We start from the raw sequence: 24,142 nt of genomic DNA, 5'->3' as shown, positions 1-24,142 counted from the left end.
CCGCCCCACTCCCTCACTGCTGCATGCACACCCCTCCCCAACCCTGCTGCAGCCACTCAGAGCCCATGGCCAGGCATTTCTAAAGCTTGCACTACAAGTGTATTTGAACACTCCCATAAGCATCTGGGCACATAGTATTTACATACTTGGATTATCCCTGGAAAATACACTCCTCATTGAGAAGCCAACTATATCATATGGGAATCCTAAATAATATATTTACGTGTGTGTGCATGCGTGTATGTCAGAGAGAGGTGGGGTTTTGCAAGAGACTAATGGGTGCTGTGCTGTACTGAACCCTTTCACAAGTTGCCAACACAAATTTGGCTAGGTTGATATTCCTGTTCAATTGCTACAATTTGTTTTTTTGGCTTTTCCATGAGCAGATGTAGGGCTATAGGTACTGGCCAGTGCTTTCACACTTAACTGTCTAAGGCAAAGCTAATAAATACCCTTGTAAGCACCTAACTGGCAATGACTGGACTTCCAGATGCGCTGATCACCTGCAGCTCTGCTTTCAATGCTATTTGTGGGTCACCTCTGACAGTGAGAACAGTTCTACACCAATGACTTGAAGATACTGGAGTTTCTAGCATCCCAAAAAGTTAAATGCGAGTCTGCCTTGGTGCAGTATTGGAATCTGGAACATTGTTTTGGCATCTAGGAAGCCAGTTCTCCATGTTCTTATATGGTGCACAGGTATTTGCAATACAGAACTACCATGCCAATCTTGGTAGCATTTTAAAGCTACCCGTCACCAATTACTAAGCAGAGAGCAAGAAATCAAGATCTGAGAGCTTGATTCTAGCACCACATCTCACCTTGGTGCTTATGCTCTAGCTCATCTGAATTCAATTGCTCTGCTCACAAAGATTAAGAGCACACACGTAAGAGTTTGCAGGATCCTGCTCCAGCCACCTTATGATGTTTTTCTTTTTTTAATAATTTGGCTGGCACTAAATGAGCTCAGACACTGTTTGCAGTTAATCAACTCCTGTCCTGATTGGGAGTGGAGAGAGCTTGTTGAATGAGATGTTCCTAGTCTAACTGCCCTGCCAAAGATTGGGGAATGTTGCTAACCTTGAGAGAACCTTCTGGGCAAACATAAATAAATAAATAGAATAAAGTGCTTTGGGGTTGAGCTGTGAGCCTACCATGTCTCATCCTTCACCAGCCAAGGTGGACAGAGCTTCCCCCCTAAGCCATGCAGCCAGCTTGTGTCAATAGTATTATAATAAAATTGTTTTCTGTGAATAGTATTATTATAAAATTGACAGGTGAGGCATCTATGTATTATCAAATACAAACATGATGATAATAAGTGTTCTATTTTTGTGTATTTATTAATCTCACTTCATTAATCAAAATGACATGTCAGTAATGACTAGGGAAGAAGGCATTTTCTTGTAGTTAGTGTCTGGCTGGATCAGATATTAAAGAAAAAGCATTGAACAGGGAGAGCATCTTTTACCGTGCAAATAAAGAATCATACCATATTTACTTGACTCCAGGATGGTTTTCATTCCCCCACCCCCATTTAACATGGTGGTGGTGGGGAAGCCTCTCATCTTGGATTCAGGTATAAGGAGGTGTGGGGATAGGCAGCTGCTGCAGCTCCAACTCTGGCCCAGGGTTGGGGTCAGGGTGAGAGCTGCATCCTGTCACCCCTGCATCTGCCACCCACCTCCTGCCCTCCCCTCCATTTTGACTCTCGCCCTGCTCCAGCCATGCAGCAGGAATGGTGGAAGCAGTAGCTGCAGCCTTGGCTCTGGCTTCAGGGCCCAGTTGGTGTTGCATCTCCACAACAGCTGCTGTGTGGCCTAGCTGGAGCCAGAGAAACTGTGTGCTCCATGCCCTGGGCCTCAGCAGGGCTGGAGTCTAATGGTAAGTGGCAAGGGCTAGATAGGGGTGCTGTTGCCAGAGGGCTGGGCATCAGAACAGATAATCAGACACCCCACCTCTCTCTGACATACACGCATGCACACACACGTGTTCTTCCTTGAAGTGGGTCAAGTGGCAGGTAGCACTTAATGGATACTTGCTTCGGTGGCTTTCAGCCTGTTCTCCTTCCTGTTAGGCTGGCTGGGGAAGATACTCTCTTCCAGGGCAGCCTCTCCACTGCTCCACAGCCCGGTGCTCAGAGACTCCTAGGCCACTAGCACACTGAAGGCAGGGTGTTCCCCTTTTCTCAGGGTGAGGGGAGGTCTCTCAGCACCTCTCTCAGGCTGCTGCTCCAGGTGATGCCTTTCTTTGGGTGCCTTTGCCAAGAGGGAGTGGAGCAGCTGGCCTGGGCTTGGCAAGGCAGCCAGCCCCAGCTGCTGCGGGGGAAGAAGAGGAGAATAAGTGTAGAGGCCAGGGGAAGCAAAGACCAAAGTAAAGTCTGCCAAAGAGAAGACAGAGAGGATTTGATAGCAGCCTTCAGCTCCCTGCAGGGTGGTTTCAAAGAGGATGGAGCTGGACTGCTCTCAGTGATGACAGAGCAAGAAGCAATGTTCTCAGGTTGCAGCAGGGGAAGATATTAGGAAAGCCTCTCTCACTGTAACACACTGACCCAGGCTATGCACTCCATCCCTGGAGGTTTAAGATCCGGCCGGACAAGTCACTGGGTGGGATGATGTAGCTGGGGTTGGTCCTGCTTTAATCAGGAGGCTGGACTAACGGTGATGTCCTGAGCTCCCTGTCAGCTTTTAAGCGCCCCTCGCCATCGCTGCGAGCTGAGGCGGTGTGCGGGTAGTCGCAGTGTCTCTTTAAGGCGTGTAAAGGTGGGGCGAGCCCCGGGCGCCCGCCCTGCACGCTCGTAAATATAGTAGCAAAGCGCCGCGATCGCGGCCAGCTCCACGTTAGCAGGAGCAGGGGCACGGGCACGGGCACGGGCACGGGAAAGGAGCAGCCTGCCCATGCTCGTGCCCCGGCCCCCAGCCCGGCAGAGTCAGCCCTCAGGGACTCGTCGCCTGAGCCGCCCGCCCGCGCGCGGGGCCGCAGCCCGCCCATGGCAGTGCCGTGGCAGCTCCTGGCGCTCGCCGCCTGGCTCCTCGCCTCGGCCGCGCAGGTAAGGGGCGCCCCCCGCGCTGCGTGCTCCTGCCGCCGCCCTCGGCAGCGAGCACCCCTGGCAGCTGGCCCTCAGGAGATGCTCGGGTTGGCGCCACCGCTCAGGGGCACAAGTGGGCCCTCCCCGCCCCCGGGGCAAGCGGTAGAGCAAGGAGCCGCGGGGTCGAGTCGCAGCAAGGGGACTTAGACTTAGTTGTTAGGAAAAGCTTTCTCATGAGGAGGGCAGTGAAGCGCTGGGGCAGGTTAGGCAGAGGGGCCGTGGACTCTCCATCCTTTGGGGTGTTAAGACCTGGCTAGACAAAGCCTCGGCTGGGATGAGCTAGTTGGGGCTGGTTCTGTGTTGAGCGGGGGTTGGACTAGAGGACCTCCTGAAGTCCTTTCTAACCCTAGTTCTTTATGATTCTATGAAATGGTGTGCTTGTGGGCCCAGCTCTTCTACAAGCCCAGAGAAAAGTCTCTTTTGCCCATACTTGGGAAAGCCAGTCTCCCTTCTCCTTGGCTCAGAGGACCTGGTCCCCTTCTCATGAGGTTGATTTGAGAAAGGAGAATGTTGGAGCAGCTTCCCAACCCTCTTTGCAAGCCTGTACTCAGCACTTGGCCTCTGCTGTTCACCCCTCTTCTGGAGTGTGGACAAAGGGCAGGAGGTCCCACCCCATGTTTCAGGACTCCCTGGAGGCTAGAGACCTTTTCTTGTTGCTGGTGGAACATCTTGTGATGGCACCCTCTAAGCAGTGATAAGTTAGCAGTGCACGGGGGTGGGCAGAGAAGACTTCGACTTAACAGGAGCAGAGCAGGTTGCTCTGGTTGGGTAAAGGTGGTAGTGAGGCATTCTGGAAATCTAATTAGGAATATGGGCAACTACTTTTCTATCTGAAGTGTTTTGCTGGTGTGTTGTGCATCTTGCTTATGAAAGCCAGGAAGAAGAATTAACTTAGATTGTGCACCCAGTAGCCCCTGTGAAGAAAGGATGCAAAAGAAGGAAGCACCTGTGACAACTATTGGTTACACTTAATGTACTACTAGGAAGTGCACAAATGCCACAAGGGAGTAGAATCTATGAGACAAACACCTATGCTGTTTACGTTATAAGGTCTTTGGGACAGGGATATTTATAGGGATATCTACAGCTATATCTGTCTGCATGCATGAACACAGCAGGTCCTTGCTTCTTCTGGGACCTGCATAAAAATAAGAAAAAAACATCAGTTCTTACAAACCACTGTGTCCTAAACTGATCACTTAGGCTTACCTGATCCTGGTTTTACCTTGCTGGATGCATTAACAATTTCATCTTTTCATAGATGGTCCTGTATTACAACCGTATTTCCCCAGCAAAAGTCTCTGGAAATCAGAGGTTAGTTTTATAACCCTCAGGAAAGGAGGATAGGAGGGTCTTTATAATAACACTTACAGCACTATGAAGTTTGCTGAGTGTTAGAAGTTGAGGTTCTTATCCTCTTGTGGGGAGGAAATGTTTCCCAAGATATAGAATCAGTTTGGTAGTATCCTATCTGTGTTTTCAAGTGAATGCTTCATTCCCTGAAAGCAACAAGTTGAACTCGGTTGTGTCAATGCATTTCCCATGAGTATAATTGACATCCTTTACAAAATAGCTTGCTTTACTTAGTTGTGGATTTGTTCCTGCCCAGCCTTCACTTCAAGGAGTGTAGTGTGGGGGGGAGGGGGGAAGAAACAAGATGACCGAGGATGCCTCATTTGTGTCTCTTTGCACAAGCAGTAAATTAATCTATCTTCACCTTCTTGTATCTGCATCAGGTAAAGGAGAACAAAAAAAAAAGAAGCCTGTCAGAACTCTGCTTCCTTCAGTCACATCCTTTAGATTTTAAGTAGGTTAATTTTTTTAAAATGTTACAGAAGCATCTCCAATCCGTGTTGTTTTTTTTTTTTTAGGAAAAAATTAGTGTAACGTTTTTGAGGCATGGAGGAGGGTTGGGAGGAGGGACCACTTCTGAGTGGGGGAAGGGTTGTGAAGAAGGTACAGTGCCCCTGCTTAAATAAGGAAATTGAAAACATAGAATGCTTAATCTGGATTTGCTCAGAATATATCAGCAAAATGCATTTAAGCAAAAAGAATACCGTTATAATATTGGTGCACCTTGAAGAATTTGCATATTGGGCTCATACATTAAGTATCTTTACACTCTTGTATGATACAGAAGCTGGTATTAGAAGAGATTTATTATGATGCACTGACTGAACCTCACACTTTATCACATGGGTTATTAAAGCCATATTAGCTTGGGTTCTTCTGTGCATCTCTTGCCTGACCCTCCTTTGTCCTGATCCTCTGTCTTTTCTGCCAGGCCCAGACTGGTCAGTCTTTCTACACTGAGCTCCATCCTTGCTTTTCCTGGCTCTGAATACCTGCTCTTGTTCTGTTTCCAAATCATCTTCTCTGAGGGTTAAAGTAGTTCCTTGCTTCTGGTATAAGCATTTTAAATATATTCCATCAGATCTTTGAAGGAGTGTGAGCCATTACAGAGAGGCTAGTTGAGAGCTGAAACAGAAATGCACTAAAGTTTTCCTTGGCTTTTATGTTGGATACTTAACTCTATATTGAAATTCATTTGGGTACTCAATGTAACTATCAAAACAGTGGCATTTGGCACTGTTTTCACCATATTCCTGCCTTGAATTTTACGTTTACATGGTGACAGTGTGAATACACTCAGACAACATTTCCAAGGGTTAGGGACTATTTGACTGAAAATGCTGCTGATTTTGTCTTAATATCAGTAATGTGATAGTAGCAGGAGGCCCCAGTTGTATGCACATGATCTCTCTAAAAAGATGGTTCCTCCCTCAGTGAATTATCAAACACTTAATGCTCTATAAATACTAATATTTATTGTTTGAATTTTTCTGCATTACTTTTCTGACCATGAAACTGAGGCTGGAATGGTAGCAGGCAAAGTCCTAAGTCTCCCTACTTCTTTTTAATACATAAGAGAGGCATTTTAAATAGGTTGGGCATTAGGAAGGCCACAACTGTATTGAGAAAAGTACAGAATTTCTTGGTGACAATGAGCTCCACCTAAAAATAAGGTAGCGGGCTTATTCAGAATAATCGCTATTCCAGCAATGTCTTAAATTAGGAGCGTTGGGTGTTAAAAGTAGGATGATAATGAGTAAAAATGTTTGCTTTAGTATTTCATAACTTGGTGTCATTTTATGATTATCCCTTAGAGTCTCCATGAATATTAGTGTTGTGCGTGCACATGTTTCTATATAATAGAAAGAAACATGGCCAGGGATATTTAAATTATAACACAAATAGTGATTTTTATGGCTTGTTATGCTAGAAAGGGGCTGCCGTGTATGGTTCATGTTTAGCCCTCCATATTTGTTAATAATTTTGTGATGTGTTACCAGGTAAAGCATCAGAAAATAAAGCAGATGTCTGACTCCTAGGCTTGGGATCAAGCGGATAAACTGATTGTAGTTTTCTCAAAGGATTGGGGCTTTGGGACCAGCTTTGGCAGAACTAAGTTCAAGTCCTGGCTGTCAGAGATTCTGTGTGACATGGGGAAAGTCGCTTGCTTTCTGTGAGCTTTCTAACATTGCCTTTTCATGTATCTTGTATGTAAACTTTCATCTCTTTGTGTCAGGGACTTTGTCTCACTTTTTATGTATATGGCACCTGTCACAAAGGGGATGATCTTCACTGGAACCTTTCCCCACTGTTGTAAGGCAAACAACAAAAGTGTTATAAGAGGTTGTTAAGGGAACACTTAGCCTGAACTCTACTTGTAAGCAAGCAAGTGAGTGACAATAAATATATTAGGGCTAGCTATACTTTCTCTTCCAAGATTTTCGCAACAGAAGAGCATGTTGATTTGTATTCCAACACACAGGAAAATTAAAAACAAAACAGACAACCCCCCAAACCAACCCAAAAAACCATCAATAAATGAAAACCAGGTCTAATTAAAGAAACAACAAACAAAACCCAAAAAACAATCCAAGGTCAGTAGAGATGCTTCCTCAAGCCATGAATTCTGAAGACTAATTCGTGTTAAACTTATGGAACTAAGTGAATTAAATCAGTGGGATCAACCTTTTTATCAGGCATGCCATAAATTAGGGCTGTGCGAGGCTTTGGACTGTGCTTCAGATTCGGAGAATCTTCGGATGCTTCGTCATCCAAAGCAGCATATCTGGATCAAAGCGCTGGCTTCTTTAGGTTTTCCAAAGCGGTTCAGAAAAGCTTCAGAGCCGCTTCAGAGCTCCGACGTAGGGAATAATGGGGAATCAGTGAAATATCTATAACTTTGTTGGGTTTTGTCTGATTTGGATGAAACTTGCCAGGGTGGTAGCCTCTGCTGAGAGCATTCCAACCTATCTCCTCGACAGCTGGCAGGCTTCATGGCCACAGCAGGGGCTAGCAGGCCTGCGCCTTAACGTACACTATGTCACCCATGTCACGAGTTTTGCCTGTCAGCAGCTTGAGGTGCAGTTCCCCCCAAAACCTGCACCTATCTTCTTGAAACATGGCAGGCTTTGTGCTCTCAGCAGAAGCTACTGCCCCTGCAAGTTTAATCCAAATCAGACAAAAAACAAAGTTGTAGATATTTCATTCATTCCCCATTATACCCTATGGTTGGATCTCTGAGGCGGCTCCGAAGCTTTGGAGCCGCTTCACCCGGATCGAAGCAGGAAACTGATCCGGAGCTCTGGATCGGATCGCTGGCATCTGAAGCGGCTGGATCCAAAGCTGGATCGAATAGCTGCCTGCTTGCACAGGCCTACCACAAATTAGATCTGCACCTTCTCGAAATGCCATTCCAGCCCCATCATCTGTCTGATTTGCTGCTCTGCTTTCTGCTTCATGCCCTGTGCTGTCTGCTGTATTTGCCCATGTGTTGCCTTTCCCTTTCCCAATCTGTCATCTGCCACACACACAGGCTGCCTGTTCTACTTCTGGCACTCATGCTTCTGATTGGCGAACTGATCAAACTACTTCTGTCTTTAGTGTTTACAACATCATATATGTTGTTTGTGAACAAAAATTACATAAAAATAGAATATTAGAATGCAACTTAAAGGGAACTTAAATTGATTATTTACTTAGCCACCATCTTGTATCAGAACTTCCCTATTTGAGGTCTTTTTTTAACTTTCACTGAAAGTAAGAGTGTCAGAAATCATTGGTGTCTGTTAGGAAGATCTGATTATATTTTTTGTTTGCTTTTAATGTGTTGTTTTTTTGTTTATTTTTTTATTCTGATAGCACGGGGGGCTACCAATCCTGGATTGAAGCTCCTTTGTGCTAATGCCAAAAAAAGCAAAGAAAGCTCACAAACTAATTAGATATCTCTCTCGTTTGAGAGATGGCCTCACCTTCTGAGTTCTGGGAGCTTTGAATCTCTGATTTGATGACATGAGCCATGTGAGGAGAATAGTCTCAGCAGTAACTACTATTATTGCTTGTAGCCCTGTCTACTATTAAAGTTGCCTGACACTTCAAGTTATAAGACTCTGGACAATTTCTGGAAAGTTTCAGCCAAAACAGTTCAGCCATTTCTGAGAATGAAATTGTGAGAAAAAAAATTGTTTGCTAATTAAAGCCAGGGTGGTAACTTTTTTTGGAGAAGCTCTTGTTCCTCTGTCCTAACTAGGGGTAGGTCAGTCTAAATGCCGAAGTATACAGAAATTTGAGGAGGTTAAATCAAACAAAAAATGGTGGGCCCAATCCAAATTATTTCACCTGGCGAGGTGAACTAACTTTGATGGGGAATGGGTTAGCCCAGTCTAGTGAAAGCCTGCATGCATTTGGACTGCCCTGCCTTCAATGGATGCCATGCCTGGCCCCAGCATCCCAGCAATGATAAAAAATGAACAAACAAACCCCCCCCCTGCACTTGCTGGCTCCAGCAGTGGGAATCGGGGCCTCTGGGGGCTCATGGCAGAGCTAGTGGGGGTAGTGCGGATTGCCCTCCCTCTTGCTTGGACTTGTGCGGCAGCTATTGCATCACGTGGGTGTAGTGTGGCTTAGCAGGGCACTATGTGCTGTCCAGGAGCTGGGGCCACTGGGGCTGAGTGGTGTCGGGCTCTGGCTGACACATGGAGCTCACCCAGCTCACAAGCAGCATGTGGCACCCTGCTGAGCTGCACTGCACCCGCACCATGGGGCAGCTGCCGTGTGGGTGCTAGGCGAGGGGGGTGATCCCCACTGCCCCCCATTGCCCAGTGGTGCATGGGGGCACTCTGCCACAAGCTCTCAGAGGTCCCAGTCACTGCTGCCGGAGCCAGTGAGTGCGGGGTTCCTATTCATTCATTCATTTATTTATTTATTTTATTTAAAGTGCCGGGAGGGTGGGGCCGGGTGGGGGATGGGGCCAGGCAGGGCAGGCATAGGAGCTTCTCCCATGGCTCCTCTGGCTGTACCTGCCTCTGCCTCAGCGGTGGGAGTGGTGGCAGCTAGGCCCTCCTGCTGTTGCCTGCCCAGCCAGAATGGGGGGGGGAGGGGGTGTGTGTGATGCAGGCATGTGCCCACATCCCATGCCCCGCTGCCCCCCTCCCCAAATAGTGGGCCCCTTGCCCCAGCTGGGCAGCTTATCCCAGCCCCAGTCCCTCCTCCCCCAACCCCAACAGACTTAGCAGCTGGTGGCAGCTGTGGGCTGCCTGTTTAGTCTATGGTCGGATTTCTGAATCAGCTGAATCTTTTCTGCAGCTTTTCCAAATCAATTCAGATGTTTCAAATTGATTCAGATCTTTTACTTGGTTTCCTGATTTGATTCAGATTCGGAGATTCAGCCCCCTATTTGGGCTGAATCTCCTCCAAATCGAATCGGGTACCAAAGCTTTGCACAGCTCTACCAGCTGGTCCATTTCAATAGATACTAGAAAAACAGTAGTTCTGGGTTATGAGGTAACACAGGCTCTTGATGTGGCAGTGTCTGTTCTCCTGAGGCTCGCTCTAGCTTCTGATGATCTCCTCCATGCATCTGTTCCAAATATTCAAGCTTTCTGTAGATGATGAAAATGTTTTACCTTATGCTCTTGTGAGAATGACAAGTACCAATTTTTCTGAGAGAGGAAACAAATACTTTGCCTTGTGCTTCTGTCTTTCAGTGCGTCAGTCTGCCTCAACTTAGCTAGTCAGCTTTGGTGTCTAGTTTACTGTCAGCTCATCTGTTTAGTCATTTCAGTCTTTAGTCATGTTAAACGAGCCTATATTTAGGAGGATCTAACTGTTTTCTAAACCATTTATTAACACATGGTGCCAACTTGGTTCTGAATATCAGCAGCTATTTCTACATAGCAATCTTTCAATTACCTTTTTCAGTTCATTTAAATAACTCTTGAGTGATGATGCTATGCTCTGGTTTTGCACATGTTAATGCAAAGTAAACTTCTGCTTTGGTTATGTTATGAACCATATTGTTTAAGTTTGGGGGGCAACTATCCCAGTGAGTTTTATAAACTCTACAGCAATATAAATGATGCTGTTTAGATGACGTCGTTATGTTTTGGTAAGCATTTTGAAATAAGCCATCCTTAGCCAGACTACCTGTGGCATTATTCCTAGTCTTCTAACATAGTCTTTTCATTGGGTAAATCTTTGCAGATCCAATAGCATTTTATAAGCTCCACTCTTTAGGAAAGGTAACTGTTAAAGAGAGACTAGTTGCTCTTCCTATGAAAGTATCAGCTAAATACCACTTTTACAAATAGTAGTCTGTATTATGCCAAATTTTCTCATTTCTGCCATGTTCCTTAGTACAAAAGAATTCTAGAAATGAGTGCTGTGAAAATTCTACCTTTTAGCTTTCTTGTATGAACTAGATGAGCCTCTAATTCTCTTTGCTTGTGCATTGTAAGAAAATATATTTCAGCTTGCCCTCTCATTTAGGGATGGGGATCATTGAATGTGGGCAAGCTTTTAAAAATCTTTTAGTATGGGGATGTTGAAATTCTAATCTTATTCTAAACCCCAGATAACTCAGATCAGATTAGCAGGATGTATATGTAGGGAGGAAATCGTTATCTTTTAAATTTTATGGTAGCTCCTAATCAGTCTCTGTCTGACTATGTTTCTAGCATTCCTGGTGTGGTGGAAGATGTTATTGAAAGGAAATATTTTGCACATATTAAGAACACAATTACTCTTTAGAGGAACAAACTGTACTTCCTTGAACTACAGAATAAATATCTTCAAACCTATTCAAAACTGAAAGGAAGGCTTAGGCATTTGGCGAGTGTAAACTGGGTGCCCACAATTGAAAACTGAATTCTGCACATTATAGACTTCTGTCATTTGAATAATAATAACAATAAACCCTGACGTTATGTGGCTTTTAAATGAATTACATTCTCAAATTACACTGGCATTAGACCTCTGTTGCTGCACACATTGAGGAAATTGGTCAGATAGACAATACCCAGCGAGGGAAGAGAGGGAGGAAAGAAATTGGCCAGGGCAGAACACTACAGTAACACAGATCTTAGTCTACAAGAGAAAGAGAAAAGTAGGTGTGCAAATTAAAAACTGAACCTTTATTCTCAACATGCACATCTGAGCTATAAACTTCTCATACTTTATGTAGAATTGCGGGGCATGCAGTTTTGCACAGCGGAGAAATTGTGCAAGAGTTAAAAACAAGTATACTTTCTATACACCATACATTTCTGAAAACAGGTGGATTGTAGCTGCTTGAAGGATGTTGTCATATTTCACTAATTTTAGTACTCCTCTTCAATCCTTAAAGGAACAGATCATGCCAGGAACACTTGTGGGTGAATCTAGAATTTTGAAAAGGAGGGTGCAGATGGTAAGGTGCATCATCACATATGAAACAACATATTTTTCTCCATTTGAAAATACACTAGAAGCTTTACTAATATGCTAAGGGCCTAGGGATATATAATTCCATTTAAGAGTGAAGCAAAAACAAATATAACTTAATTGGAATGATTTAAAAATAATCTGCAGGGCTATAATATAGGTGTTTCAGGAGCAGCTAACACACAGCAGAATTGCAGAACAAAGGCTAGTTTGATTGGTGGAACACCAAGACTATTCATCAGAAGAAAGCATTATTAGCACCTTCAGAATGAAGAGTTTAGAAGGGGTCAGGTAGATGAGCCACAAATTCAGTCGCCTCCTTCAGCATTGTTGACTAGAAATGCTGCTGCCACTGCCAGGTAGCTGGTTTTAAACTTTGGGTAGGGCAGGAATCAAAGGGGGAGGGGAGCACATCCTTGTGGACCACCTGTGGCAACACTAAGATGTTGTGCACTAACATCTTCAGAATTCCTTTTTCTGTGCCCTGGAGCAATTTCTATAGCATGTGCTATTACTGATCATTTCTGTCAGGACATCAGCTAAAAATAGTATTTGCTGGTAGAGCACTCCATGTCTGTGCAGAGCTGCTTCAGATCTAAAGAATAACGGCCACACAGATGGAAGATTACACCCTTCAGAAGTCAAGTGTCAAGATTCATTTTGGTAACTTAGATTGGGTTAGTTTTGTTGCCCAGTCTCTAGTCAGACCCCCTTCCGTGAATATAAATGGATCCTGAATAGTAACGTACATTTCTACTTCGGAAAAATATTTTGAGTCCAAGCTCTTTGTGCCAAGTGAATGCTAATGGGGCTACACAGCTATAACTGAGGACAGAATTTGTTTTGTGGGGTATTTATTATTGTTGGTTATGCTTATGGAAGAAAGAATCCAGTGTAGCTGTTGGATTGGGCCTTGTTAGTGGCTTTGTTTCTGGTAAGTTAGAAAACTTACCTTCTTATAACCTGAGTATTCTTGATATGGGAACAAAATACATGATTAAATGCTTTTTTTAAAGCTATTTTCCATAGACGATCCATGCTTGATAGACGCTTTATTTTTTTTTTTAAAGCAGAATAATATAAATCATGAATTTTCTTTATAATAAAAAAAGGGAAAACGAACTTGCAAATAGGCTTTATGAAATGGATGTTACACTTTGGTATCTGTACTGGCAGGAAACTGGACCTGATGACCTATGAAGGTTCATTCCAAGCCTTTATTTCCTTTCTTTTAAATCTTCACTTAATTGTGCCAGTTTATAGAAATCTCTCTTCACTGTATTTCTTGAAGCATTTTCCACACTTGATATACAGCCACCTCTGGGGTGAAACATGACTTTATCTTTATTAGCATGCAGCAATGCTACACCTTGGCTTACAACAGCTGGTAAATAATACCTTAGCCAACTGAAACATGACCTTGCTAAATAAATCATTTTTAAACCCTGCCCAGACTCAAGTGTGTGCATTTTGTATGTCCTTTGAGAGGGATGTTGTGCAGTCAGTGCATAGGCAAGTGGTGCCATCTGAGTCAGGGAGGCGCATATATTCCCTTAGTGACCAGTCAGCTACCGGTTAATCTTGCCAACCAAGGGCGCTTCTGCCTGCCCCACCCATCACCTAAGCGGGGAGTGGGGCCTGATGAGGTGCACCACTGAGTCAGTGTAATTGTCTTACATGCATAAGCAAGGAGGTGTACTAAAAACAGAGGGAAGGAGAGGAAAGGCAGACTAGGTTCTCTGAGAACTGCTGCAAGAGTCTGCTTTGGGGTTTTGAAATAATTAGAAAAATTCCTTGATATTGAAATGTAAAGCAAGCTTCCCAAAACTAGGAAAGGGAGAAGTTTTTGTCTTTCAGAATCTAAGTAATAAGGTTTGATGGTAATGGAGAGCTTCATTAGATTTAGGAATAGCCTTTCTATGGGAAGGAGTGAAAAGCCCATTGTTTTCGGTTTGTGTAGAATGGACAAGGCAATGACATACAAACTACATGAAACAACTCTGGACCGGCAGGGGATTGGGCTGGATGACCTAAAACGCCTTTTCCCAACTCGAATTTCTCTGATGGATAATACTGGGAAATGGATCCTATTCTTGCATCCAAGCTTCAGTTTTTCCTGGTTCTATGTGGCTAAGTGCCATAAATAATGATTGCATTACATCAATCTTAGATATGGGTCATGGAGTCTGGTTTTTTGCCATTGCTTTTGATTTGACAAAATGTTTCCAGAATTTTCATCAGTGCAAATATTTTTTTTAAAGCTGACGACATAAATTCAAAATCTTTTAATGAGGCCTTTAATAATGGGAGAATGGTTTTATGCAAAATTGCCAAAAATTATTTCACTTAGTTTTGTGGTGATTTATACTATTATGTATGTATGCTGCATTGTATTGGATTTCCTGTTTGTGTATTTTGATGTGTTTATAATAATGTTTCCATTGTATCCCGCTTGGGTGGACTGCAGAGTCTGTTTAAGTTGCATAAGTGTTTACTTTCTGTGCAGGAGACTTATTTGAGATAGTGAGATTAATTTAAATTTAGTCTTGCAACTGCACTTTTTTGTTTTGTCCTGTTTCAGCCATCCCTTTTTTAGAGGAAGATGTGGGGGAAATCAGTCTCTCTGGTTCTAGGATGTATTGACTCCCAAGGAAGTGGCCTGCCAACAGTGAGGTCATGCTATATCACCATAAAAATTATGCTTCCTATTTCTCTCTCAAAATATTTAGCTTTTTCTCCTAGGGAGAAGGGAAGCAGAACAAAGAAGAAAAATAATTTTTAGATGGCTGAATGATGCAATTTTTTCTGCATTTGTTTAAAAAAACCCTGTTTATAGCATTGACATTGTGGTTGGTTGGAAACCACAATAAGCAAAGGACTGACATGCATGGAAAAATGAATATTAAAAATTATCTATGGTGAAAATTACCAGATTTTTCAAAATGACTATCTTTCTGATTTTTTGTTTGCGTGGTTTTTTTTCATGTTGCTTTTCAGTTTCATGAGATCAGTCCATTTGAATAAGCTGCCTCAAACTTTATAGCTTCTCAACAAAACAGAATATAGATGGTGCATACAATGACCTTTTGGTAAAATGGGCCAAGTTTTTATATTCAGCTACAAAGATTTCATGAACTGACAGATTTTCAGCTGAGGCTATTTGGGGAGAAGGAGGCCTCAGGGGGGTTTACTACTGTACAAAGACCCAGTGCCGGGGGGGGGGGGGCACAGCAACGGGGGGTGATCGGACCCCAGCACCAGGGGGTGCAGCACCAGGTGGCGCAGCGACAGGAGGAAGACCCCAGTGCCAAGGGGCACAGCAACAGAGAGTGAGCTGACCTAAGCATGGTGGCCTTGGAGTGGGCCACCATGTAGGGGAGGTTTGGAGCAGTGGGTATTAAATGGGCAGCCTCCCACTTGAATAACATCATAATTATTGTTCCATCAAGGCATGGCAGGAGAAATAGGTGGGCGGGTAGTCTGGAGACAGGGTCAGGCCTCCATTAGATGGGTGTGGGGATGGACCCCTGTCACGAGGGCTAGAGACTTGAGTTTATACAGCTTTCAAAAACTGCAGAAGAGCCCCATATTTGGTATGCTCAGTCTAATTCCCTTTTACTTACAACCTTTAACTCCCTGATAATGGTACCAGATATTGCCTGAAAGGGCTTATTATAAGGCTTATAATTGTAAGGACAGTATTTCACTTGTGATCTGTACGGTGGATTTACAGTTTCTGTTTAGCGGCAGACTGCTGTCAAGAGGTAAACTCTTGAAATCCACTTGGAGTTAAGTAAATTATCTAAGGCATTTCTACTTCAGACTACAATGATTAATTGAAGGCATTGTTTATTCTGAGGGAAAGTACTTTTCACTCTCCAGGATTCAGTGTTTTCCTGAGATGCTCTTTGCATTTCAGGCAGCATTACACTTACAAACCTTTTAATTGTCTCCTTGTGTGGTCTCTTAACATTTCCTTAAGTAGCTGTCCCAAGAGGCATGTATTGGTATACAAAGGAAACATTTAGAGTTTCAGCCAAAATAAAAGTACTTGCACCACTAGGGAAAGAAATTACATGTAAATTGGTATAAGTTGTTGGAAACCAGTTCAAATCTGTAACACAGCACAAGTTCAGTGCACATAAACCACTTCCAAAATGGCTGAAACCAGCTTAAGATAGACCTGGATGGAAGTAGTATCAGACTTCACTGATTGAGGTTAAATCAGTTTCTTGAACTTCTGTCTCAGATCCTTTCCAGATAGAAGTTAACTCGCAGTCCTCCAGCATCCCTGGATGCTTTGCATCTCCTCTACAACCCCCTCTCCCCTTCTTCACAGGGTAGGCAGGCTAGCTTTGGCCCAAGCTGTCTTCTCCATCTGAGCAGGAAGGTGTGCTCTAGCATCCACTGGCATTTGGCTTGAGCCACTGCAGGCATGTGGCTGTGTTTCTGGAATCCAAAGTGAAAGTCTGTTCACTTGCTTCTCGGTTCAGTCTATGCAGTTTAGACTAACTTGTGAAGATCAAATCGATTCAGCCTCAGGCTTTTTGACTGTCTGTTCTTAGCCCTTAGGTTCTGGAAGGTACATTTTTGTCTTGGGATCACAAACATCTCCCATTATCATAGTATCACAGAACCTCACAATCACTAATATATAGTGGACTGGTATGGGAGTGGGGCGGGGTGCATGGAGCTGGCTGCCTCCATCCCAGGGCTGCCCCGCTGCCCAGCTTTAACCCTATATGTGACTGCCGGCAGTGGAAGCCACTCTCCTGGGTGGACAGATGGGGGGGTCCAAGCAGGGGGCTTGTGCCACGACTCAGCAGCCAACCCTTTGCAGCCCAGTCCTGGGCTGCGGCCCAGTGGTTGGGAACCTCTGATTTAGCTTATGTCCGTGAGATAATAAAGTGCTATGTATTCCCATTTTATAAATTGAGGAGGAAGTGTGTGCCTTTTAGTTTTTAGTGTGCTGGCATGAAATATGCACAAATGTAAAAGATAGAGTTAATGAGGATTAAGATATTTTGAAGCTGTCATCTCATAAGTTTCACACAGGAATGCTTTCTTTTTATTTAGCTGCTATATTTACATTTTTACTATAAAAAATTTCTGCACTTTCTTCATCCTAGGTTTTGTTTTTTGGCACTTTTAGTATCAATACCCACTCTGGCCACAGTGTGTATGTGTATAATTTGTTTCAAGGTATAAGGGATGTAGTGCTTTTAAGGGGAAAACCTCCTTAGACCAGAACCACACCAGTGTACATCCTTTGGCAACAACTTGTGTTGGCACTGTGTTAAAGATCACTGTTCCAATGTTTTTCTTTCTGCGGCACTGTGTCTGTTTAAGTGAACCCAAGATCTAGGATGTACTTTTGCTTGGCTTCTGTTTTGTGTTCTTTCTAAAAATAGAATTGGAAAAGCTTTTTGTGTCAAAAGACTATGAAACTGATATCAAAGGAGAAAATTATTTTTTTTAAAGTTGAAGTGAAGCTTTTTTTTGTGAAAAGTGTTGTATTAACACAAATGTGCTAAAGGATTTCCTATGATTAAGGGAAATGATTCCTTCACTCTACTCGGCGCTGGTAAGGATGCAATTCAACAAAGATAAATGTAAGGTACACCACCTAGGAAGGAGGAATCCCCAGCACACCTACAGGTTGAGGGATGACCTCCTCAGCAGCTCAGAGACTGAGAGCGAGCTTAGAGTCATAGTTGACTCCAAGATGAACATGAGCCACCAGTGTAACGAGGCCTTCAACAAAGCCAACTGCACCTTGTAGTGTATTAGCAGATGCATGACCAATAGATCAAGGGAGGTGATGCTCCCCCTCTATGTGGCATTCGTCAGGCTGCAGTTGGAGTACTGTGTCCAGTTTTGGGTGCCACACTTCAAGAGGCACATGGAGGATCTGGAGAGGACTCAGAGGAGGGCCACTTGCATGATTAGTGGTGGCCTCCATGAAAGGCCCTACGAGGCAAGGTGGAGAGATCTGGATCTCTTCAGCCTTTACGAGAGACGGTTTGATGTGGAAATCACGACAGGATCACTGCTCAGCTAACGGAGTGCTTTATTTTTTCATGGCCACGGGAGAAGAAGCAAGGGCGGCTAATTCTCTGCAGCTGCAGGATACACACTCTGTTACATACTTGTGAGAAAAAGGCGCACAGAAGCCTTCCCCTGAATACATTCTTGGCAGTCTGACAATAAATTACCCTGGAGTCCTGCTAGACTAAACGTGTTTTCTCCAGCTGTCTCCCGAGAAGTTTATCTCAAGGCCCCTTTGTTTTTTGGCCTTTACTTACGCTCCTTATAATGGCTTAACTTTATTTTTGCTTGCCCCGGTACTTTTTCTCATCAGGCTGAGGGGTGACGTTGTAGCTGCGTATAAGTTTATCAAGGGAAGACAACAGGGAATTGGTGATGCTCTATTTATCAGCGTGCCCCAGGTAGTAACTAGGATACTTGAGCTATATAGGTCGAAAGCCTGAGCTGGTCAGGCAGTCTAGCCCAGAGTGCCACAAGTAGAGGAGCTCCTTACAGAAGGGCTGTAGCAGGGCTCTTGAGAACAACTGGGCTGGGGTAAGGAACGTAGAACCTAGGAACAGGGGAAGGTGAGCCCATAGCCTGGGGAGACGGGCATTGGAAGTGATAGACCTGTAAACAGGCAGGTGAGCCTGGAGAGGGGCGGAGTTAGGGCACAGTAGCCCAGAGTAAAGCAGCCCAGATGTCAGGGCCAGGGGCCCATAGCTCAGAGAGGCAGCCAAGGCCCTGAAGCCCAGAGTGGGGCAGAGGCAGGAGCCTGCTTAGGCAGCATGTAGTGTCCAGGAGCAGCTTGCATAGGCAAAGTGCCTGGTGGGGAGTACAGGTGGGAAAGCTGTGTCGAGGAGAAACAGACGAGCCTAAATTGGAGAAGAGCCGAGGTGAGGGCAGTGCCTGGGCATAAGGGCTGAGGCCATGGCCTGAAGAGGCTGGTGATTAATAATATGGCTGATAACATATTGGAGAATCACTGTACTACTTTTGGCTAAAGCTTTCTTGGTTTAGTAAAAGAGGCGAATGTACTTCTACCCTTAGCTTAGGTAGGAATAGTTTTGTTTTGGTGAGGTAGCATTGCAGCAAATGTACTGTTAACAAATCACACTTAAAAGCATTGAAAAGAGAGTTACACATGTACAATTATTGTATTGCTCATATTATATTATCTGGGAGCTATTCCACAAAATTGTTATTTTTATTTAATGGAAAGCCTTATTTGGTCCCATTGAAAAGAGTGGGAACATAAAAAAAAAAAAAATAGGAGCATCTTTGCAGAATATAGTATTTGGGAACTTACATTTTATGCTGGAATATTGTACATGTCTCTAAAAATACGATTGTGTGGCTGGTAGTTGAGATTCCTGGTCTCTGTCCCCAGATTTCCTGTTCACTTGCAGTGTGTCATGGAAGTCCATGGTCATGGTGCTCTGTATGCAGGACTGAGCTCTAAGCATTTGTGTACTCATTTGCAAAATAAGATTATAAGATTCTTGCAGTAATTAATTACAATGAAATGAAACCATGGTTAGTGAAGTGCGTTGAGTTGCAGTGATCTTTTCTCTTTTTTTTAAAGAAACGAGGTTAATATATTATAGATTGTATATTCAATTTGGGAAGGAATGTTTGGCACCATGTAATATAGCACCTCATCCTCCCCATGCACAACTCCTTTTCCTCAGACCTCCTGAAAATCTAAATGCTGTCTTCTTTCTCTGTTTTTGATTCAAGAATGTGTTATTTCACACACAGAGAGACACACAAAAGCAATAAGAATTTTATTGGTATTAATAGGGTTTTTGGAGCCTATTCACAAAGGAAAACAAAGCTGCAGTTCTGAATAAAAAGAAAGTAAATTCTTCCTAGAAATAAATGGCTGAAGGAAGGACTGATATATAGAGGTTAATCTCTTAAAAAGAATAAACCCAGATGCATGATACATTGTCAAAATGAACACGTGTTTTGGCATAATTTATTAGACCAAAAATGTATTTTATTTGTTAATTTATTGACCTGTTTTTAGGATGAATCTCAGTAGACTTTTGGAAACTTTAATATATGACAGTCCGGCTCCAATTTTAGATACCTAAACATTTTCCAGTATTATACTCATCCTGGGTTTTCAGTTGAAATGACCTTTTTAATTTGGGGGGGCATTTGGGGAGGGGAAATGAATCATGAATTCCTTCATGAAATTGTTACTTAATTTGCTCACCAACTCTTTCCCCCCACCCTGCCCCCTCCATATCATATTTAATTTCCTGAGAATGGAAATGCATCATATAGTACTGAATGATACCTCCAACTGTGATGAGGAATGCCTAAATAAACTTCTCTGAGAGATCGCTGTGAATGACAGAGTGAACCAGTGCTTCTCCGTATAAGGCAACATGCTGGATGTACAAATGGGTTTGAAGAATTCCAGAAGGCTAGCAGCTAATAGATGCCCAGTGATGCTCCACACAACAGCTAGGGAAGAGTTTTTATTAGGATCTGTTGTGTTGGTGATAAAACACCAGACCATAATGCTAAGCGTATGAAAATTGGTGCTCCTTTCAGAGGTGTCAGTGTTTGGTGATGGTGTGATGGCAAAGGGAGGCTTAGAGGAAAAAAAGAACAATATCATATGAAATAGATTATGCCCTCAAGCAGACCCATTACTAGCCAAGCAAAAGTGTGTGCGTGTACAGTATGTGGAGCGAAATGAGAGTGCTTCCTGGATGTTTTCTCTTTTCCTTTGTCAACTCCACAGTTCAGAGTTGGCCCCACTGCATAAGGAGTACGGCTATAGGACCTATTAAAGTGGAGATATCGTAATGTTTTCAAACACTTGATTCCACTTCCTACATTTTAGGAGATTTTAGTATCTCTTTTTTTCCAGCAAGACTTTGCTTCATTATTCACTCTTTTTGAACAATCTGCCTTCCACCATCCTGAGGGAACAAGGCGGGTTCTGGGGCAGCCTGAGTTTGTCTCTCTTGATTCATTTAGAGGACACAACAAGGAATTTTTTCCTTTTTCCGCCTACTAGGACATGGTTGCTACTTCATCTGTTGGTGGAAAAGGCTGGGGCCACTGGGATACATTCAGTCGGATGACAGTAGTTACTTCCATCTCGTTTTCTCTTTTCTGGTGGGTCTTTGCCTCACCCACATAACAGAAGAGACAAGGGGCAGAAGTAACTCTGCTAAATGAGGAAAAGGTGTGGCTCCCCTTCTCATATTAAGCAGGGGAATAGAGATGCGCTGCCTTTCATGTTAACCTCTGGTTTGTATGGAAGAAATGTTAAAAAAAAAATTATAAAAACTACTTTTTCAATATCCAAATAGCATTTTAAATATTACAATTACCTTACCTCCCTTTAAAATACTATTTAAAATACAGGGATGTGTTGAAAAAAAGACCGTGTATTTGATAATTTAATATATAAACCATATTTATTCCATCAGGGTCATGTGTGATATATTTTCCCAAATGTTTATACATTCTTGAGTGGAATATCAGTATCCGGTTTTGTTTTTGTTTTTTTAAACTAATTTCATATGCTTAAATTTTGAAAATACCCGATATTTTCAAAAACGCATAAAATGTGTTCTGTTATAATGGTAGAAAAGATCACCTTCAGGTTGAATCCTAGCAGTGTAAAGGGCTGGTGTGAGGTTAACTGTGTTCCCATCAAGCATCTTCCAATATAGTATGTGAACTGTCCCTTGAAATCCTTTCCACTCTATGGTCGCAATCTAGCAAAACAGTTAAGCATGTGTATAATTTGAGGGAGGCCAACAAGACTGATAGTTCTTAGCATCTGATGAAGTAAGCTCTTCCTTACATAGGCTTTTGTATCTGATTCAGTTAGTCTATAAGGTGCACATCTACCCTGCCTTCTGCCTGACTTCAGAATAATGTGGAAAACTCTCAACTAATAATTGTTGTTTAGAGACATCTCAGTGCTTTGCTGGGTCATGGGTAAGATCCTTAAGTTTTTCACAATTTTGTTTAAACCTGGGTCTGTCCTGAGTGGTGTTCATTTCTTCCCCTGAGATGAGTCTCTCCAAGTTCTCAAGTTGTTCTTTTAGCATAAGGAGTGGTACTTCATCTTCTTTCTGAGAGTATCTCCTGAATTTCACCATGGAAGCTTCATTTGCAGTAACACCCTGTGTAGCTTTCTCTGGCTGGAATGATAAATGACTCAATTTGCAATCTTTTGGCTTACGTTTTTTCTTGACTTGTGTTGGGAAATGTTCCAAACAGAAATCCCGTAACAGGGTGAGGATATCGTCCTAGCAACTTTTGCTGTTCTCCTTCACATTCACTGCCTTTTAAATCACTGTTTCAGGATCCTGACACAGTTCATCCATGCTTGTAGTCCCCATGACACTCGCAATATGTTACTTGTATCTCTCAGAAACCTTCTTTTCTGAGTTCATCTCTTTCAGTTGGCAATCAAAGACTTGCTGATGAATTTCTGAACAGCTTTTGGGATGCGTGACTACTCAAATTTCTGTCTTCCTCTTCCTTGTAGGCACTTCTAGTCAGATGCCCGGTCACATTAAAAATGTATATATTTTTAAATGTAAAATCTTAAAAGCATAGAGGAATGTTGAAGAGAGGATGGTAGACCTGAATTGAAGTTGCTTAGGTTTTAAGTACTTGCTTAATTTGTTTTCAGAGTCATCTCATGCTACATTGGCAAATGTATCTTGACCTGACCCTTACGCATATTTTATATTGTAAAAGGAGTGTTCTTAGCAATCCCATCCCCACAGTATTTTTTTTGAGTCAATTCACAAAGGAAACCAAAGCTGCAGTTCTGAGTAAAAACAAAAGTAAATTTTGCCTGGAAAGAAATGGTCAGAAGGACTGGTGTGTAGAGGTGAATCTGTTGAGAATAAGCCCAGATGCATGGCATGTTGATAAATTATATGTAGAAGCCCTTTTGATTAAGTCCATCCAGGATATTGATAACAATGGTTACATATTGCAGCAGCATTTTTTATTTCTTTTGGTTTCTTAGCATTAGTTACCTTTTATTTATAAAATAACGTGTGCATGATGGACAGCAGGTGGTGCAGCTTTCTTTCCACTTATTCCAAAAAGAAGTGAGAATTGGACAAAAAAAAGTACTAAAGCTCACTAAATTTTTAACACATTCATTAAAATATGAACAATGGCTAAATGAAGTTCCAGGTAAAAGTTGTCATAATATCCTTAGCTGAGCATGGAATATTGATGCGTTGCAACATTAGATAGTGTTCTGAGAGCTCCTTACCTCCCAGAGAAATTGGGTTGTAATACTTAGCCAATGATGAGTTGAGGGTTATTTAGCTTTTTTTAAGGTAGAAAAAAAATGCTGTTTAGCAGCAAAAAGGTAGGCAGGAAACAAGGTAGGATGGCATTTTAAGGTGGGAGCAGATATTGCCTGATGTCTCATTTGTGCCACTATAAAATTAACTATGGTAGCACAAATGTTGAATGAATTAGACATTTATGCTTTTTGTTGCAGCACACAAAAGGAAAATCAGCGGTATGACCACAGGTGGAAATGGACTCTGTAGCCTTGTAGAAGTGGACATCTATTACCTCTGCAGTTCTTTCCTGGGTCTATCTGGGCAGTAGAAAAGTCTTTTCCTGCCCAGCTCAGTGGTCTTCTCTACAGTCATGGGTAATTAGGTCTTGCTAAGTGTGGAAAAGTGGGGAAGGTTTTTTAACAGGGTGGGGAGATCACATTGTCCCTTTTACTGCCCATGGTGGTGCATACAAGTGGCAACATGCGCTTTGCCCAGTGAAGTGGATCAGCCGTGCTGTAATGTCCATGTGCCCGCTAGGCTTCGCTCGCTTCTGAGGGCGCCGCCCTCAGGATGTTGGCCCCGCCAAGGTCGCCCTCAGGATGTTGGCCCTGCCAAGGTCACATGGTTCCCTGCCCTATGAGAAACCCCAGGTACTTTTGTATACTTGTTGGCAATTGCACATTTCCGGGGTGTTGCTGTCAGGCCCGCCCCCTTTAGTTCCTGTAGGACTGCCCGCAAAGCTTGTAGGTGTTGGTCCCATGTTTGCGTGAAGATGACTGTATCATTGATATACACTGCTGCATATCGCTCATGAGGTGCCAGGAGTCGTTCCATTAGCCTTTGGAATGTGGCTGCTGCCCCGTGTAACCCAAATGGCATTTTTATAAACTTGTATAGCCCCCACGGGGTCCCGAATGCAGTCTTGGGGCAGTCACCGGGTCTCAGGGGGATTTGCCAATAC

Source organism: Crocodylus porosus, unplaced genomic scaffold (genome assembly GCF_001723895.1).
Source record: "Crocodylus porosus isolate Cpor-Errol unplaced genomic scaffold, CroPor_comp1, whole genome shotgun sequence".
Taxonomy (NCBI): domain Eukaryota; kingdom Metazoa; phylum Chordata; order Crocodylia; family Crocodylidae; genus Crocodylus; species Crocodylus porosus.
Note: the sequence above shows the minus strand (reverse complement) of the source record.